Genomic DNA, 13289 nt, shown 5'->3' with positions numbered 1-13289 from the left:
TGGATTGTGTATGTGTGTCATTCAGAGGGTCAATGGCAAGATAAAAGTGCCTTTGAACAGGGGTAAGTGCCAGGTACACTGCTGGGTTTTTCATGCTCAACAGTTTCCTGTGTGTATCAAGAATAGTGCACCACCCAAGTATTGGCGTCAACATGGGCCAGCTTCCCTGTGGAACACTTTCGACACCTTGTAGAGTCCATGCCCCGACAAGTTAAATTTACATTTTAGTCATTTAGCAGACACTCTTATCCAGAGCAACTTACAGTAGTGAATGCATACATTTCAAAAAAAAATGTTTTAACATACTGGTCCCCCGTGGGGATCGAACCCACAACCCTGGCGTTGCAAACACCATGCTTTACCAACTGAGCCACAAGGGAGCCGCTAGTTGAGGCTTTTCTGAAGGCAAAAGGGTGGTGGGGGTATTGTATAAAGGAAGGGGGGGCGTGGGGTGCGGGGGGGTGCAAGTCAATATTAGGAATATGTTCTTAATGTTCTGTATGTACACTCAGTGTATATCACGGTCACTCTGCTGAACCCACTGGTGTTTGCTCTATTTAGAATGTTTCAGATTGTAACACTAGATGGAGTTAGTAGACCATGTTAGAAAAAACTATTCTTTGCGTTCCTTAGGCATCCCTGCAGATTCTCTTGTCAACACAAAATACATTTCATTACACTTTGTCTATTCAACACTCATTGTATAAAGGCTTTTATATCTCTATGTTTGTGTGTGTGTCAGTGTGAAAGAGCATTCCATGTAAGATCATCATATGATATGCACTGTTGATTGTTATTGTAAATACATTATAGATCATCATGTGCTAATGTGTTCAAGTTAATGTGTTTAACCTCATGTGTTCCCTCACATACAATGTGGCTTCGAGAGATTCTATGGCTATCATGGATGTGTGAGAATCAGATTACTGTAGGTTACAGCAATTTCTCTCAGGAGGATGCTGCTCTTCCATAGGAACCAGATAGTTATGTCCCCATCAGCAGCTGTTGTTCTACCAGTCTCTATCTCTCAGTCTATCCCCTTCCCCTCAGATGAGTTGAGGACCACAAAGAGGTCCCCCCAGCCCCAGGTTTAGGGGAAGCCCAGCTCTGAGTAAAAAATAATAAAGAAAGGGGGCGACAATTACCCCCAGCCTGCCTCCGGGAGTCCGGGTCAGCTGAGGATCAGATGAGGGCCACCCTGCCTCCGGGAGTCCGGGTCAGCTGAGGATCAGATGAGGGCCACCCTGCCTCCGGGAGTCCGGGTCAGCTGAGGATCAGATGAGGGCCACCCTGCCTCCGGGAGTCCGGGTCAGCTGAGGATCAGATGAGGGCCACCCTGCCTCCGGGAGTCCGGGTCAGCTGAGGATCAGATGAGGGCCACCCTGCCTCCGGGATTCCGGGTCAGCTGAGGATCAGATGAGGGCCACCCTGCCTCCGGGAGTCCGGGTCAGCTGAGGATCAGATGAGGGCCACCCTGCCTCCGGGAGTCCGGGTCAGTTGAGGATCAGATGAGGATCAGGCGAAGAGCAGATGCGACTTTCTCACTTGGATTTGAGGAAAGGAAAACCCCTTTTCCTGAAATCACTGCTGTGAATTATTCACACCATTGACAATAAATAAGCCCAAATTATTTCAGCATTATTGGATGTTATTATGTAAAAGAGAAATTGTCAAAGGGTAGTTCTGGATAAAGTGTTACATTTAGTTGAAGGTGAATCAGATTTTCTTTCTCTATGTAATTTTATATAAAAGTTGGTTGCTTTTTCATTTTGGGCACTTCATAGCTCCTTACTCACTATAGCCTGCATCTTGCATTCAAATGTTGTTTCGCTTTGCTTCACAACGTCCCTGAATATCTGAGTGCAACTAAGAGATTTTCTGCTAGCTTCGTTGGATAAATTCCTTGATTGGCCCGGGCTTTGTGTTGAGGAGAGGCATTGACAACACACAGCATCAGCAGCAAAAGAAAAGTGTATAATTTTGTGTCAGATGGCCCATCGCTTCTCCAGCTGGTCAGGAGGGACTGTGGCCACCTGGATTCCCTGTCTTGGTCCTGTGAGATCCTGCAGTCTCTTCTGCCATGTGAGGAGGACTCTTACTACGCCACTGAGAGGCCCATCTGGTCAGGACGACACCTCCCAGAGTGGACCCTCCCACCCTCACACCCCACCGAATCTCCACCCCACCCAGCCGCTTCCCATCCCAGTTCTCAGATAAATGTCAAATTGAATGGGGGATTTAGCCTCTTTAACAGAATCAGGGAATGAATTCAGGGAATTAGAATGCAATGAACTCTAAACCACAACTCTAGATAGATATCCTATCTACCTTGTTGCTGAATCCACAGATACGGCACCTGTGCCTGACACAGTAACTGATTGTAGGATCCCCTTGGTAAAGTTGGTAAAACAACAATCATTCAAGGATGAATGATTAGCATTATTACAACAATTTACTATACCACCAGCAATAAAATAGCATAATCACACTCGAAAAATGATAAAGCAATTTTGTCAAAACATCAACAAAATCCAGAACGTGGAGGAAATTTGCGTGGGGAAAATTTTGCTTGAACAATCCCAGAGGGAGACAAATGCTGGCAGCTGATATTCGGGTGAACAGCTTGTGGAAACCAATTGCAGACAATCTAGTGACAGACACACAAGGCAATATTCAGACACTAGTACTCCGGTACATATGAAATTCTATTTAAATAATAATCTCCCATAAAATGAGATTGAACGTTACAGCCCTCTGTCATTTCACTATAGTGTCTCCCAGTGTTTTGGCCTGCTCCTTTTTTTTTTCATCAGCAGATATTGATGTTGGTTTAATGAAGTGCCTAACGCTCCACCCTTGGAAGGGACGAGTCTGTCAGCATATGTAAATGCCCCCTGCTTGTCAATGTGGCATGGGTTCTGCAGGGTTTAGAATGACCCCCCCTTCTCTGGGAACCCTTTGTTCTAGGGCTGACTGTGCCACGTAATGGGACCAATTATAGAGACGCACAGTAGGGAGGATTGAAAAACTTGTAACGCTGATAATTATTACACTTACCCAGCTGATAGAAGAGCGTTCATGAGTGACTAACTAAATAGACTCCTTTTTTCAGCTATTCTTCATGGATATCTGTCTAAAAGCCTGTTTACTAAAATGTCAGTGATTTGTACTGTATTTAAATTCTTACGGTACTATGATAATCACTGTTTGGGAAAAGGTCGTATATAAAGTGAAATCCTCACAGTGCTTCTTTGCATTGTCTGTGCAATTCAAAGGCAACTGACTTGTGCGTGGTACACTATACAGTATATAAAAAAGCATGTGGACATCACTTCTATTTAGTGGATTTGGCTATTTCAGCCACACCCGTTGTTAACAGGTGTATAAAATCGACCACAAAGCCATGCAATCTCCATAGACAAACATTGGCAGTAGAATGGCCTTACTGAAGAGCTCACGAGTGGTGCAGCAGTCTAAGGCACTGCATCTCAGTGCACGAGGCGTCACTATAGTACCTGGTTCGAATCCAGGCTATATCACATCTGTTTGTGACTGGGAGTCCCATAGGGTGGCACACAATTGGCCTGGGTTTGGCCGGAGTAGGCTGTCACTGTAAATACAAATTTGTTTTTAACTGACGTGCCTAGTTAAATGAAGGTGAAATAAATTATAGCAGCAAAGGGGAGGACCAACTCCCTATTAATGCCCATGATTTTGTAATGAGATGTTCAATGAGCAGGTGTCCACATTCTTTTGGTGATGCACTGCTAGCCCTGTAACCTTAAGATGACACCTTGAAATGATTTATGAAAATGTTGATTCCTGTCTTAGTGTCGGGATGGACCGCACCTGATTGGGCAAGATGTTAATGTTGACACAAAGCCCAAGTGGCTGGCCAACCAGACATTTTCATTCATTATCATTGATATCATTATACTGTATATCCCTGTGGTGTATTGTCTCTGTCTGTGTCCCAAATGGCATCCTATGGGTCCTGGTCAAAAGTAGTGCACTATATAGGGAATAGGGTGCCATTTGGGACACAGTCTTTGTTCCGGATGCTCTGAGTTATGTGAGGAGGCTTTGGCAGTCTGTACTACATAAATGGGTACAGGATGGGTTCACTAGCGGTTCTGGGGGGGGGGGGCAGTGCCCCTGTGACAACAATTTTGGACCCCCTTGTGGCCCCCCTAAATGTGCAGTATGAAATCATTTTTACATAACAAATTTTTGCTATTGTTCTTTTTTTACATCCATTATTAGACAGTGGCAACACGGAACACTAATTTAACCCAAACATTTTCCAGAGGGACGGCTTTAGGCGGAACACAACAGTATCGTACCACATGCATCTGCATTATGAACATGGTCTTTTGCCTGCTAATGCCTGCAATGCAGTGAAGAAAACGATATGACAACAATAACGTCTAATGTAACTGGCCCCTCTAACAGTACAACTGGCCCCAGCTTGGCCCCCCAAGTTGAAATGGTCTAGAACCGCCACTGGATGGGTTGCCAGGTTAACATTGATACAGTGGCACTGCTGACATGCCAGGCTGTGCTCAATACAGCAGCAGACTCCAGAGATCATTGACAGTACCAAGCAAGCAGCAAACGATACTGCAAGTAGTAACATGGTGAAAGATCCCGTAAGGGTTAGAGGACCTGTGGATGGTGTTTATGATGACCGTTTTCCATTATCCAGGACCATTTTATCTTTCTGTGGGATACCTGCTGAATTTCTAACCATTCCCCATGCAGTGCTATGCTGATCATGGGCCAAGATTTAGCTGCAGTAGCATTATGACCCTTTCCACTGTAAAACAACCTTTATATCTATGGTAATCAACAATAAAAGCATTGAATTTAATGACGCCTACTCTGAGGGGTCCAGCAAGGTATTGTTTGTTGCAACAATATTGCATGTCGCTTTAGGGAGATAATTATGTTAATGTCGACCCTCCCTTTAACACTGAGAGCCCTATCCACTCCACTATCCCTCCCCTTTCCCTAGAGCACCAACTGCTGGAGGTTGCCAAGCCCGGGAGAGGCTGAGCTAGCCCATTTGTGTGTGGGGCCAGTCATGTGGAAAATGGCCGCTCCAGAGAGAGACAACTTCAGAGAGCCGCCATTCTTTATAGGGGCTTGATGGCCTTTGACAGCCACAGTGCTAACATGGAGCGCACAGCAAGGCTATTATCGTGTTCACCAGCGCAGGGGGAGAAAAGAGAAGATAAAGGAGAGACCACCTTGGTTGATATTTGAAGCCACAGTGGCAGGGGGCTTGTCTGATGAGTCTGACCCTCATGCCAGAGTGGTATCACAGAGAGAAGACATGATTACAGCCAGGTGTAGCTGTATATCGTATTTGCATAATATCTGCTGTTCTATTGGTGCTGTAAACGAACAACTTCTCTGCTGAAGGTCGGGTGCAAAATAATATGTCCTCAACCAGGCCATCATAGTAATATTAGCTATATAGGTTACAGTGAAATTGGAGGAACGTTGGGTAATGATTGACTACATTTCAAAGGAGAGATACCGGTAGCGGTTCTTAGAATAAATAGGGGCGGTCTTGTAGATATTGTACTTACTGATTGATGATAATATGTGTAAACGTATTTTCAATTGACCTTTAGCCATATGAAAACATATTTATGGATCTAGGACTGGATTGGCATCAGAGATTTATGACTGAGGTAGTTCTGGCAGACTTTACCTTTGGCAGCTCTCAAACTGTTTAATGAATGACAAATGAATGCAATTTAACATGAACTATTCCCAACTGCCCCACTTTCCTAGAAAAGATATGTTTATTGCTAAGGGGCAACAAGTGTCCCTGTGTGGGGCAGCTGAATGTGCAACAGTGATTCTATCTGCAACAAACGGTCTCGCTACAGTATGTAATTATCCAGATTCTCAGTAGTTGGGTCATTTTCTGCCACAGATGCCACTGTCATTTGCGTCTCACAGGAGTTTGTCTGGGGGCTAACATGTATACTAGAAAAGAGCAGGAGGCATCTTTGTGTTGAAGCACACCTGATCTCATTCGTCATATGGCAGTACCACCTTCTCACAGGTCCCTCTCCTCATGGCCTTGCCTCAGGGTGGTCCATCTGCTGCAGAGAGACAGAGAGCGATAGAAAGAGAGGGCGGGGGAGGGAGGGAGAGACAGAGAAAGAGAGAAGAGATAGAGAAAAGAGGGTGTGTGTGGGTGGGTGGGTGTGTGTGTGAGAAGGGGGTTGGATAGGCTTTGATGGTCCTCCCTTAGGGTTAAGATCTCTCCCACTCTTTAAACTGATGTCTGAAGTGGGTGAAGGCAGTAAATAAAGGTGGTAACATATGCAGAGACTGTAATTAGCACAAACAGAGGTGGTCAGGGGAAAAATACTTAGACATCCATTCTAATGCTGCCAACAAAGTCCCACTTTATTAATGTAAAATGGAACCTTAAAAAAAAAGGTGAGACATCTGAAAAATGGCAAAACAGTAGCATACCTTGCATAACTGATTTATTTCATGTTGATGCAGCGTTTACCTATTTGTCCTTGAGCACCTGCTGGTGTTATCATCTCCGCCTACGTTAGCGTTCATTGGTACAGGTTTTTGATGGGGCTGTGTTGTAAGGTTTGCTCTGAATGTGAAGTGCTGTGTTTGTGTCACCTCCAAAGAAATGTATAGGTCTTTGAATGTTACAATATTTCACCAAGGATCCAAAAGGGCTTGGCTGTGATTTTGGACAGTTTTATGTTTGACTCTTCTAAAAGGGTAAGAGGACAAGACCACAGGTGATGATTTATCCACCAGACCACTGTAGATGATGCGGGTGCTTTACATTAATGTCCAAAACAATAAAGAAAGCCTCTATTTGGACTCAGTTCAAGGGAAATGACCTTGGGTGGTCTTCAGCTTTCTGATTGAAATGATGAACTTTGATACCTGGTATCCAACAGAGGACTTTGAGCAGTCAATAAGAAGTGGTGGTCTTTTCAAGGTTTGATTATTTATGTTCTTCATTCATTCATAGATCGGTCTCCTTAATTCCTGCATCATTATTTCTCTAAGCAGAATGATTCACGATAAGAAACAAAGTACACTACATGACCAAAAGTATGTGGATACCTGCTCGTCGAACATCTCATTCCAAAATCATGAGCATTAATATAGAGTTAGTCCCCCTTTGCTGCTATAACAGCCTCCACTCTTCTGGGAAGGCTTTCCACTAGATGTTGAAACATTGATGTGGGGACTTGCTTCCACTCAGCCACAAGAGCATTATTGAGGCCCAAACTGTTTCCACAAAGTTGGAAGCACAGAATCGTCTAAAATGTAATTGTATGCTGTAGCATTAAGATTTCCCCTCACTGGAACTAAGGGGCCTAGCCTGAATGATGAAAAACAGCCCCAGGCCATTATTCCTCCTCCACTAAACTTTACAGTTGGCACTATACATTGGGGCAGGTATCGTTACCCTGGCATCCGCCAAACCCAGATTCGTCCGTTGGATTGCCAGATGGTGAAGTGTGATTCATCACTCTAGAGAATGCATTTCCACTGCTCCAGAATCCAATGGCGGCGAGCTTAACACCACTCCAACCGACGCTTGGCATTGCGCATGGTGATCTTAGGCTTGTGTGCGGCTGCTCGGCAATGGAAACCCATTTCATGAAGCTTCCGACGAACAGTTCTTGTGCAGATGTTGCTTCCAGAGGCAGTTTGTAACTCGGTAGTGAGTGTTGCAACCGAGGACAGACGATTTTTACACGTTATGCGCTTCAGCACTCGGCAGTCCCGTTCTGTGAGCTTGTGTGGCTTACCACTTTGAGGCTGAGCTGTTGTTGCTCCTAGACATTTCCACTTCACAATAACAGCACTTACAGTTGACCGGGGCAGCACTAGCAGGGCAGAAATATGACGAACTGACTTGTTGGAAAGGTGGCATCCTATGACGGTGCCACATTAAGTCAGTGAGCTCTTCAGTAAGGCCATTCTACTGCCAATGTTTGTCTATGGATATTGCATGGCTGTTGCCCTCACTTTACTATGATTTACTTAATTATTTGGATAGATATAGGATGCAGAAAGAATTTCATATGCTAAGTTGACCTCTGCATACCGCTATGGCTTGGTGCCAGCTATGAAAGGACAACAACACAAGCACACTCTCTTTGTTGACGACAATTGGCAAAGTCCCCAACCCTTAAAGTGACCTGTGCTGCTTTTGCTGGATGAATCCAGTGGGGAGAGAGTGCACTCAATAAATCTACAGTACAGGGCCTAGATACACACCGTCCAGCAGATCAGGTATAATGTCCTTGAGAGTAGTATACTGTAGATGTAAGAGTTAATGCCCTATCAGTTTATGGAACAGTTTAACTTGATCCTGTTTTCTTCCACAGCATGTATAGACCACATTTTGAACTCTGTGTATGATGATGGATAGATAATAAAAAGCATTGGGGGAGATCTTGACAAGTCATTTGAATCTGAGCCTCCCAAACATGCATTCTGGCAAATAGCGTGAGGACAGCCAACAACCCCATTGAGAAATGAGCAGCCAGGCCCCTAACAACGTCTTTCTGGCCTTTATGAATAATTCAGTTGTCAGAGAGAGGTGAAGGCAGGGAGGGCTGGAAGACCTTGTCACTGGCATCTTACTCAGCACACTGTGGCCTGAGGGGGACACTCTAAACCTGAGAGATGGGTTCTACTTAGTTTCTCCCAGGTTCTAACTCATACTATGCTGATGTGACTGACTGGACTGTGTTCAAACCTGGGTCTCTGGTGTGCCACAAGACAGTGTTTGCCTGCTGAGCTAAAGCCTAGACGTCTTCAGGTCTAAAACAAAATTACTCTTGTGTGGATTAAAATCAAAATCAAATTAAATTTGATTTGTCACATTCGCCGCATACAACAGGTGAAATGCTTAGCCACCTTACAGTGAATTGATTAGCCACCAAAGTCTTGTTGAATGTCTTTAAAACTGTGTGAAACTGGTAGAAATGTCAGTTGATTATCATCACAACAATGATGCTATGGAACTTTATCCATACAGATGATTAAGATCATGACCTGGACAAGGGTAAGTCATTTTAACACTAAATCGATGATTATAGTTGCGTTCGTGTGACCCTGTCAAATTACTGTAAGTGCTGCGTGTTAGCCTGACCTGATTAATCATATTAAACCTGTTGTCACTATGACCTTTAGGTCAGACAGGGAACACTCTTCTTTTCACACTCTCTCCCTCTTTCTCACTGCCTCTCCCCCTCCCTCTCTCGCTCACCTTCTCCCTGCCTCTCCCCCTCCCTATCCCTCTCCCTGCCTCTCCCCCTTCCTCTCCCTCTCTCCCTCTCCTTCTCCCTGCCTCTCCCCTCCCTCTCTTAATCTCCTTCTCCCTGCCTCTCCCCTTCCCTCTCTCCCTCTCCTTCTCCCTGCCTCTCTCCTCGCTCGCCCTCTCTCCCTCTCCTTCTCCCTGCCTCTCCCCTCCCTCTCCCTCTCTCCCTCTCCTTCTCCCTGCCTCTCCCCCTTCTTCTCCCTCTCTCCCTCTCCTTCTCCCTGCCGCTCCCTCTCCCTCTCTCCCTCTACTTCTCCCTGCCTCTCCCCCTCCCTCTTCCTCTCTCCCTATCCTTCTCCCTTCCTCTCCCACTTCTTCTCCCTCTCTCCTTCTCCTTCTCCCTGACTCTCTCCTCCCTCTCACTCTTTTCCTCTGCTTCTCTCTGCCATTCTCCCCCTCTCCCCTTCCTCTCACTCTTTCTATCCCTCTTCCTCTCCCTCCTTCTCTCCCTCTCCCTTTATTCCTCCTTCTCCCTCTTAACAACTAATCCCTCTGATCCACGATATGCCTCCATTCTCTTGTTACTGTCTTTCTACTCTATGTTCTTCCATTGTGGCTACCTGACACTCTTATCTTATAGACTTTGGAGTGGGAAGGCATTTCAGGACACTTACAAAAGAGCATTCCACATCCAGGCCATGCTGCTATAAGGCATCTTCTCCTATAGGCCACAGACTGAAGCCTAAACAAAACATATGTTTGGCTCTGGAAGGATCCTTTAAAGTGGAAGGATCACAATGCAGGATAAGAATGAAGGAAAATCCAAACCAAAAATAAAAAGTCAGGGTTGAGGACCCACTCAATAAGCTCAACAGATTCATGTTTTTGATATAATCATTTTGGTTAATTGGCTTAACAAGCCAGCCCGATGGGTGCACTGCAAAACAGATCAATACTACTTTACAAAGACAGCATTACTGTATTAGAAAATCTACTCCAACTATCCGACTTCATAAATCTGTGTAAGAGGAGATAAGTCCTTTGATTGAGAATTCAAACAGGTGTCATCCTGTCTCCTTGGAGGCGTCATAAGTGACAGACTACTGGGCTGTAAATAGCAGAGCAGATGATGGGAAACTGGCCATATGTCTACTGTTTATCTGTTAGTGCCAGGCACAGGCAGTCACACTGGTTTGGTTTCTGATGGGAGGGATTCTTCTGGGAACATCTCAGTGAACGCTCCTCTGGGACAGAGAGATGCTTCTCCATCACCGTGGCTGTGTTTACACAGGCAGCCCAATACTAATATTTTGCCAAATTTTTGGCAAAGGAACTGGTCTGATTGGTCAAAAGACCAGTTATTGGTGGAAAAAGGTCTGAATTGGGCTGCCTGTGTAAACACACACCATTTGCTTATTTTGTGATAAAAGTTTATTTTTGCTGTTTTGACACCTTAGAGAAGGGTAGAAACAAGACAGGAATATTGTGTGTTCCTCGCTCTGACTCAACTTCTCAGTAATTACAATTAATGTGAAATGATTTATGTAATGTGTTTATTTGTTAGCAAGCCTTACGATGTACATGACAATGAATCTTGAAAATATATTTTGATAGAGTTCAATATTGAACGGCACAATGTCATATATGTCAAAATATGTAAGGATATAATTTAACAACAACACATAATTTCACATTGTCTCATTAGCCTGCCACTTGTCCCCTCAATACAGATCTTAATTTGATCACCCTGCTGCAGGAGAACTTCCTGCAATGCAGTACATTTAACATTTTTAGGGTATTTGAGGTTTAAAAAGGCTTCTGAAGTTTGTAATTTCTTGATCTTGTCTTTCTAAAAATGTATCAACCCCTACAAAAATTACGATTAATTATTGTCCACATAATAATTCACATTTCCTGTTGCTGCAGGATTATTTTCCTGCTGTAGCAAACTGTCTCAAATTAAGATCCTACATCTGTACCTATTCACTGCTGAGAGAATAGAATATGCTATGAGAAGGATTGCTGGTAGGTGCACACACAGGCACATGATAGGTGTTACACAAGGAGAGGCCATTCTTCAAGGAGCACCTAACTCCATCTGGGCCTAAGTAATTGATCTGCTATTCATATTTCAGCAATGTATTGGCCAAGGGCTATGCATACAGTACCAGTCAAAAGTTTGGACACACCTACTCATTCAAGGGTTTTTCTTTATATTTACTATTTTCTACATTGTAGAATAATAGCGAAGACATCAACACTATGAAATAACACATATGGAATAATGTAGTAACCAAAAAAGTGTTAAACAAATACAAATACATTTTAGATTTTAAATTCTTCAAAGTAGCCACCCTTTGCCTTGATGACAGCTTTGTAAACTCTTGGAATTCTCTCAACCAGCTTCATAAGGTTGGAATGCATTTGGAATGCACCTGGAATGCATTTCAATTAACAGGTGTGCCTTGTTAAAAGTTAATTTGTGGAATTTCTTTACTTCTTAATGCGTTTGAGCCAACCAGTTGTGTTGTGACAGGGTAGGGGTGGTATACAGAAGATAGCCCTATGTGGTAAAAGACCATGTCCATATTATGGCAAGAACAGATCAAATAAGCAAAGAGAAACGACAGTCCATCATTACTTTAAGACTTTTTAAGAACTTTTAGAGTTTCTTCAAGTGCAGTTGCAAAAACCATCAAGCGCTATGATGAAACTGTCTCTCATGAGGACCACCACATAAGTTAAGTTCATTAGGATAAGTTCATTAGAGTCACCAGCCTCAGAAATTGCAGCCCAAATAAATGCTTCACAGAGTTTAAGTAACAGACACATCACAACATCAACTGTTCAGAGGAGACTGTGTGAATCAGGCCTTCATAGTCGTTTTGCTGCAAAGAAACCACTACTAAAGGACACCAATAATAAGAAGAGACTTGCTTGGGCCAAGAAACATGAGAAATGGACATTAGACTGGTGGAAATCTGTCCTTTGGTCTGATGAGTCCAAATTTGAGATTTACAGTTCCAACCACCGTGTCTTTGTGAGACACAGAGTAGGTGAACGGATGATCTCCATATGTGTAGTTCCCACCGTGAAGCATGGAGGAGGAGGTGTGATGGTGTGGGTGTGCTTTGCTGGTGACACTGTCAGTGATTCATTTAGAATTCAAGGTACACGTAACCAGCAAGGCTACCACAGCATTCTGCAGTGACACGCCATCCCATCTGGTTTGCGCTTAGTGGGACAATCATTTGTTTTTCAACAGGACAATGACCCAACCCACCTCCAGGCTGTGTAAGGGCTATTTGACCAAGAAGGAAAGTGATGGAGTGCAACATCAGATGACCTGGCCTCCACAATCACCCAACCTCAACCCAATTGAGATGGTTTGGGATGAGTTGGACTGCAGAGTGAAGGAAAAGCAGCCAACAAGTGTTCAACATATGTGGGAACTCCTTCAAGACTGTTCGAAAAGCATTCCAGGTGAAGCTGGTTGAGAGAATGCCAAGAGTATGCAAAGCTGTCATCAAGGCAAAGGGTGGCTACGTTGAAGAATCTAAAATCTAAAATATATTTGTTTAACACTTTTTTGGTTACTAAATTATTCCATATGTGTTATTTCATAGTTTTGATGTCTTCACTATTATTCTACAATGTAGAAAATAGTAAAAATAGAGAAAAACCCTTGAATTAGTAGGTGTGTACAAACTTTTGACTGGTACTGTACATTCACAGAGTTACACTGAGGACAATGAAAAGATGTGTTGACCTTAATGTCATAACTTTTTCAGAAAGGTTGTGTGGGACAAGCATCCTGGGTTTTGGGGGTTTGAATAGCTAATAGCCTCTATTGATAGTATTAAGTTGTCATAATGCTGGAAATGGAGGTTCCCTTGTAGAGATAACTACCCTTTAAATGTCCCAAAATACACATTTCTCCTTACATTTGGGAAACACGCTTTATTAAAAATACAGTTATGTAAAATGAGACAATGGGGATTGATTTGAATTA

The sequence above is a fragment of the Salmo trutta genome, chromosome 28, assembly GCF_901001165.1.
Source record: "Salmo trutta chromosome 28, fSalTru1.1, whole genome shotgun sequence".
Taxonomy (NCBI): Eukaryota; Metazoa; Chordata; class Actinopteri; order Salmoniformes; family Salmonidae; genus Salmo; species Salmo trutta.
Note: the sequence above shows the minus strand (reverse complement) of the source record.